Below are 6,424 nucleotides of genomic sequence, written 5' to 3'. Positions count from 1 at the left end.
GATTTACTTTCACTAACTTGCTATCACTATTACTAAACACTGCAGGCCACACCGATATTTAAAACGACTGACAAAAATCTTCAGCAGAATTCAACAAGTAATAAAATATAATACTTATATATATTCTTAATTCTTTGTTGTTAATTTTAATTAAAAAAGCAAATCTATACAATCGTATCTAGTCATAAAACCTATTACATTAATAGATGTGCCTACATTATAGACCGTAAAAACTGCACCTATCTACAACTTCAGAATTCATTCATAAGCGAGGTTTAGACTAGCAACAACTTGCATGCAATTTTCATTAAGTACATTGTGATATCTGATCAAACTTTTGAATTCAGTTTACATGTCGTCGGCAATGGAACGTAAATTGCATGCAAAGTCTAATCCTTGCTATAAAGTACATACTAATATCGGTTCACTTACAATTTGAGCTTTATAAGTATCATACTTCATTAATAATTTGTAATAATACTATGTTCTTGTAACGAGAGCTGTAAATATTACAAACCAACACATGCATGCAACATGACATTGTATATCGACCAACACCAATCGGGGAGATTCGTGAAGACAGATGCGAACGAAGTCACGTGATCATTTCTTTACAATTTTAAATTTCGATTGTCACTTTGGGAAGGCTCCCTGGTGATTTTCACTAATTTACCTACAATTTAAGAGACTAAGCGACACTTGCACCATCCCACTAACCCGGGGTTAACCAGTTAACCTCGGGTTAGTGGGAAGGTGCAAGTGGCTTTAATAAGTGTACAGGTAGTGCCCCAACTTAAGTACCTATCCACGTCGCCATACTTTAACTGTATAGAAAAGTGGATACTTATTTGTGTTAGGGCACCGACTGTTCATATTCTCAAAACCAAATTTTAAAAGTGCCGTCTTCCGACTGTAGTCGTGTTGCCACAGGACTCTCGAAATTTTGCTGTTTTGGTTTTTTCTTGATTTGGTTTATTAGTTGGTTCCACACAATCTACAAAATCAGTATTAAAACTGCTGGGATAGTTCAAATATACCGGCCGTAAAGCACAATAAATAATGCGGACAGTTAACATTCCGAAACTTTGCATTTGGCACTTGGGCATTTTTTAGAACTATACATTTTGCAACATATATTATACCTACTGAAAATACTGTACCTACTTTTTCTAGAGGTCTAATGTTGCCGAGGACTGAGGCTATCATTTGGCACAAATGTTTTTTTTTCTATACCTACTGTCTTACTTGATACTACCTATTTCGTACGCGGTGTCCCGGACAACAAGGCACAATCACACACTAACTTATCTTTATGAGGATTAAGTACTATAGAATTTAAATTCACTCGACATATTGTTTGAAATTATAGAGCAAATTGGTTGCAATGCAAATTGATCTGGTGGCAGCAGCTTCCTTATGAGACGAAAAATTGTGTTTACTTCTGCGGACATAGATTACGAAAAAGGAGTACTTCCAAAAATCGTGTTCGTTTTTAGGGTTCCGCGTAGCTCAAAAGGAAAAACGAAACCCTTATAGCATGACACAAAGTCGTCAGGCCGACACATATTCGTCCGTCTGTCTGTCAAGACCCTTTATTCCGGGAACGTGTAAAGGTATCGAGTTAAAATTAAAACCATGTACCTACTCAGGTCTACAGCCCCTTGTAACTGTAAAAAAATCAAACTTCTAAGTTGACGTAAAAAAAAAGATACGACCGTAAATGCCGCAAAAAAGTCCTCGACTGTAGAGGGAAAAATCTGAAAAATATAATTTTGTAGAAAACAATAAGTTAAATTTGTACGGAATCCTCGGTGGGCGAGCCCGACTCGGTTTTTCATTTATTTTGTAGATACATTAAAATGTCAAATGTCGTGCACTTATTCCGGGACACCATGTATATAAATCTACCGGGCTTAGAATACGTAATACGCACGCCACTGACGTTTAAGACCAATCCTTTTTTAACAAAAACAATTTTCCAAATCGGTTAAGGCGTCTTGGAGTAATCGGGGAACATACATAAAAAAAGATTCCGACGAATTGAGAACCTCCTCATTTTTGAAGTCTGTTAAAAATATAAATCAATGATCATCACCTATAAAATCGATTATATATATGTCCTTTGCAGACTTCATCGAGAATCGTAAAAAATGCGTTTCTAATTTGCATTTTAACAACCCTATATTTTTTTTTATGTACCACCCTGGCCTTCGAGTTTGGAATAGTTATTTACGATACAAGTACGGAAAAGAGGAAGTGAGTGTTTTAAATCGATACGAGTTGTGAATTACCTATTCGCACGTGTATCGTACAACATTTTACAGTACATATGGCCCTTTAAACTTTTGACATACGCACGAAAAGTGCTATTTTACGCACTAGTGCGGGAAAATAGGACCGTATGTACTGTAAAATACTTTTTCTACTCGTCGACTATAATCTGTGTATTACAACTTCATATACAACTCTATAACCTTTCTCTTTTTAACGTTGGGTAGTCTATGGCACTTCCGACTCAACTATAATATTTGTATCGATACGGTATAGTCAATTATAAAAAAATTGAAATTAGAACTTCATACATATTGATAAAATATTGCTTGTTTAAGGAGACTCGACTCAATACAAATTAGCCAACGATGGCGTTTCGGAACTAATACCGTCGCGGCATCTGTCATACTTTCGTCTACTTAAACACGCTGCTGCGTCGCCTCTGCTTTGTGATTGGTTGGCTAACACAAACATTTTTTCACAATGGACGCCCACGAGATTTTCTCTGCATTGAAATTTGAAAACTTGTAAAAGTGTTCAAGTTTTTGTTTTGTGAGTGAAACTGTGAAAAATACTAAATGAAAATGAGTGACAGCGATGAAAATACGTTGCCCGCTACTCAGGAAACGTGATTAGATTGAGTGTTGCATTATTCATTATTCAGTAGTAGAACTAAGTATTGCATTGGGTTAATTTTGGTGATTACTATATTATATATTTTAGATTTTTTTCCGTAATTACCCCAATGCACCTTAAAAAATGTACGTAGTAGTTTTTCATATTAACTGTTTTACTAATATTTCAGTTAACTTGAGTAAAATAAGTCAGTTAGTAGAAGTAGAAAGTGTGGTATTATTGAGTACTTATTTTAGTTATTTTAGTTAACTCATAGAAAAAGTATTGTATACAATAGTGATATAATCAAGCTTTTCAATCTCATACCTTACTTAGGCAACTCAGCGAGCTACGTTGCCTAAACACAGTACTCGACTGAAAAGCTCTCTATTATATCACGATTGTATAAAATACTATTAAAGTTCATGGCTATCATTTTGTTACCCACGCTCGTTACGCATCGTATGTTCATAAATTCGTTTAACAAAAATGTCAATAATTGACACGTGACTACGTTCCAGAAATGTTAAAAAGTGCTTCGAGATTGAAAAAAAAGGAGTTTTTGTCAAGTCAAGTTTTGTTGTGCAGTCATCAACGATTTCTCGAGACGACTCTAACGAGCCCAAACTCTTAAAAGGTATGGCCAGTTTCTATGTCCATCATGAAATTAGCTTGTTGGCACCGACATAATTTAGGCCAAGTTGAATTTACAAAATTTTATTTACAGACTAAACAGAGACAGGAAAAGCTCCAAATAACGAATATTAATACGAAGAACTTTTTAACAGCTCACAAACTGATACCATTTGCTAAATAAGTAGATGAAATATATTTGCTACAGTTAACTTCCATATTACTTCAACATCATTATATATAATGTGACTTAAATTATTAAATTAATACGTAATATTAGTTTTAATAGTAATTAACTTAAACTATATAGTTACTAAAATATACTAATCAATAAAACTTATAACTTGTGTATAAAGGTGTCCTTAGTAGAACTTTGGCACTGTCCTTGGCGTGATTAGGGTAAGCACTTAACAAAATACCGTGAAGTAAATAAAATTATTTACTCACACGCGTTACATATATGTATACACCGTCGAGTACTAGAGATGCCCCGAAAAGTGAATTTGGCCGAATACCGAATACCTAATATTCGGCCCCTCTCTTGGCCGAATACCGAATATTCGGCATTACATGCGAACATTTTGAGCCTCAATTATTATGAAAACTATTCGCCAACAAAGCATAACGATTGCTAAGATATATTTTTATTTATATGTTGAACAGAATTAATGAATGCAGTTAGAGTCAATCAAATCAGACCCATGATAAAAATAAAATATTTTGTAATCAACAATTGCTCAAAAACGCGCCTTTGTATTCAACTACTTTCCAAGAATACATTTTAAATATGAAATATACCTAGTTTTTGGTAATTTTGTTTTTTGTGTAGGTATTTTTCTTTTTAGGTAGGTGGGACAGATATTCGGTATTCGGCCGAATAGTAGGCAACATTCGGGCGAATACCGAATATTCGGCAAAGTGGCCGAATAGGCCGAATACCGAATAGTTGCCGAATATTCGTGGCATCTCTATCGAGTACTCTGTTCACAGACCTTGGCACAACAAATGTATTAAGTGTCGCTTTACATTAATAGTTTGTCTCAGGCTAATGTTTCATTAGATGTGCAAATTTAGCAACGACAAAGAGCCTGTGCTTGTGCAGGAAAAATTCAGTCCTTTCAATGCAGTTTAATCATAGATAGGTACATTAATGGTCAATGGACATATGATCTCGACGACAGTTTTATATAAGAACAAATTATAAGTACAGAAAACTCAAAATACCCGATGCTGATAACCATAAATAGGTTCTAATGATTAAAAATACATTAATTAATTAAGGGGGAGGCCTATGTTCAGCAGTGGACGTCTTATGGCTGAGATGATGATGATGATGATGATGATTAAAAATACATGATAAAGTTCCACCCAATAGTTATAAACATTCGAGCGAATACGCGGATAGATATACGTCAAAAACATACCCCGGTATTTGTTTCCCTTCAGCCGAATAATTTTCGTATTTTAGAGCCATCAAAATCACTAATTTTTTTCTATAATTTAGACATAAATCATAATAATTTCGTACAAATAGCGTAAAAGATAAAACGTACATATAATAGGTATCGAACAATCCATCTCCAGCAAATATCGATTCCCTCCCAGATATGACGATAAAGATAAGGACGGTATCATTCGTGCAAGAGTCGAAGCCACAATAAGTTTTTTTTCTAAACAAAAAGTTCATTGTCTTCATTGTAAATTTGTAACTTACGTGCCAATTCGAACGTACAATACACTGCCATCGGAATAATATGTATTTGAATCATGTTATTTAGTTATCGTGCGTCTGGCCCGCGCCAATACATGTATGGACAAGTATGAGCGAAATGCAAGATAACAGAATGACATCAGTTAGATTTCAGTGTACGTTCGAATTGGCCTAATCACCAATAAAGTGTGTTAATTTATTGCTGTTATTTTCCTACTAACAATTGTTTGAGTAAAATTCTAATGCGAAAAGTTCGATTGTTTTGTTAAGATACCTATTCTACTATTTATGAAATATTCTTATGGATAAGGGTGTGTCACCAAATCTGTTCTTCTAATATTCACCTACAGTGCTCAGTCTTGGTATTTGACCAAAAATCAAATCTAGATTCTACATTTATTGTGTACTTTAGAACATACAACTCGAATAATAAAATCAAAACCGTACCTACTTACTTCATTTATGTAACACGAGCCTCAAACTAGGTCTGTCTTTAAACATTACAAGGATAAAAAAGATCACTTTACTTATTAGTTTTGTATTCGTCTTTCCTATTAAAATAAAAATTACAGGCACTTTTATGTTAATAATCGCAAACGAAAAGTTATTCATTAGTAGTGTATTGTTACTAATAGTGTATAACAGCATTGATTGCCAACTGCCCTCTCAGAAAGTTAGCGGCTCTCTATAGCTGCCTGGAGCCGTCGATTACCCTTCATATTATTTAAACTATACATTCATACGCCGACCCGCACAGAAATGAGCTTAACAACCTTAATCTTTCACACTATAATTAAACAATTTGGCACCACAATAGTAAAAAACAGCGAAACGCTAACTTACATTACACTTAGGCCACACCCATTTTCAACTGCGACCGTCTCCGTGGCGCAACAGATGCCCGTAAACATATTTTAATCGGTTAAATTGCTTATTGTTATGAATGTAGAATTCCTAGGAACATGATTATTAAAGTATTTTTTATTCAATAGTTTTTGGTTTAAACTTTAAACTATAGGGCTCAGACGGCTCAGAGTGTTACCTCACAGTTTTCGTGCTTCTTCGTAACTCCGTAGTTGCTTAGCAGAAAAGGCGTAGGAACTAGATCGACGTAGCGCCGCTGCTGCAGCCGCCGGTTCAACGTCACGCAACCTTCTTCGTGCGTGGTGAGGATTACTGTAACGCATAACACAA

At 34.9% G+C, this 6,424-nt stretch overlaps 1 protein-coding gene across 1 annotated transcript in view; it reads right to left on the bottom strand.

Annotated features, from left to right (window-relative positions):
* Window positions 1–154: 154 nt before the first annotated feature.
* Window positions 155–6,424, bottom strand: part of LOC134804698 (chondroitin sulfate proteoglycan 4) — a 31,526-nt gene continuing 25,256 nt past the window's right edge. The window contains exon 24 of the mRNA XM_063777839.1: window positions 155–6,406. The gene's annotated coding sequence lies outside the window, so the exon portion shown is untranslated. The remainder of the gene's footprint in view (window positions 6,407–6,424) is intronic.

The sequence above is a fragment of the Cydia splendana genome, chromosome Z (assembly GCF_910591565.1).
Source record: "Cydia splendana chromosome Z, ilCydSple1.2, whole genome shotgun sequence".
NCBI classification, from domain to species: Eukaryota; Metazoa; Arthropoda; class Insecta; order Lepidoptera; family Tortricidae; genus Cydia; species Cydia splendana.
Note: the sequence above shows the minus strand (reverse complement) of the source record. Positions and strands in the feature narration are given on the sequence as shown.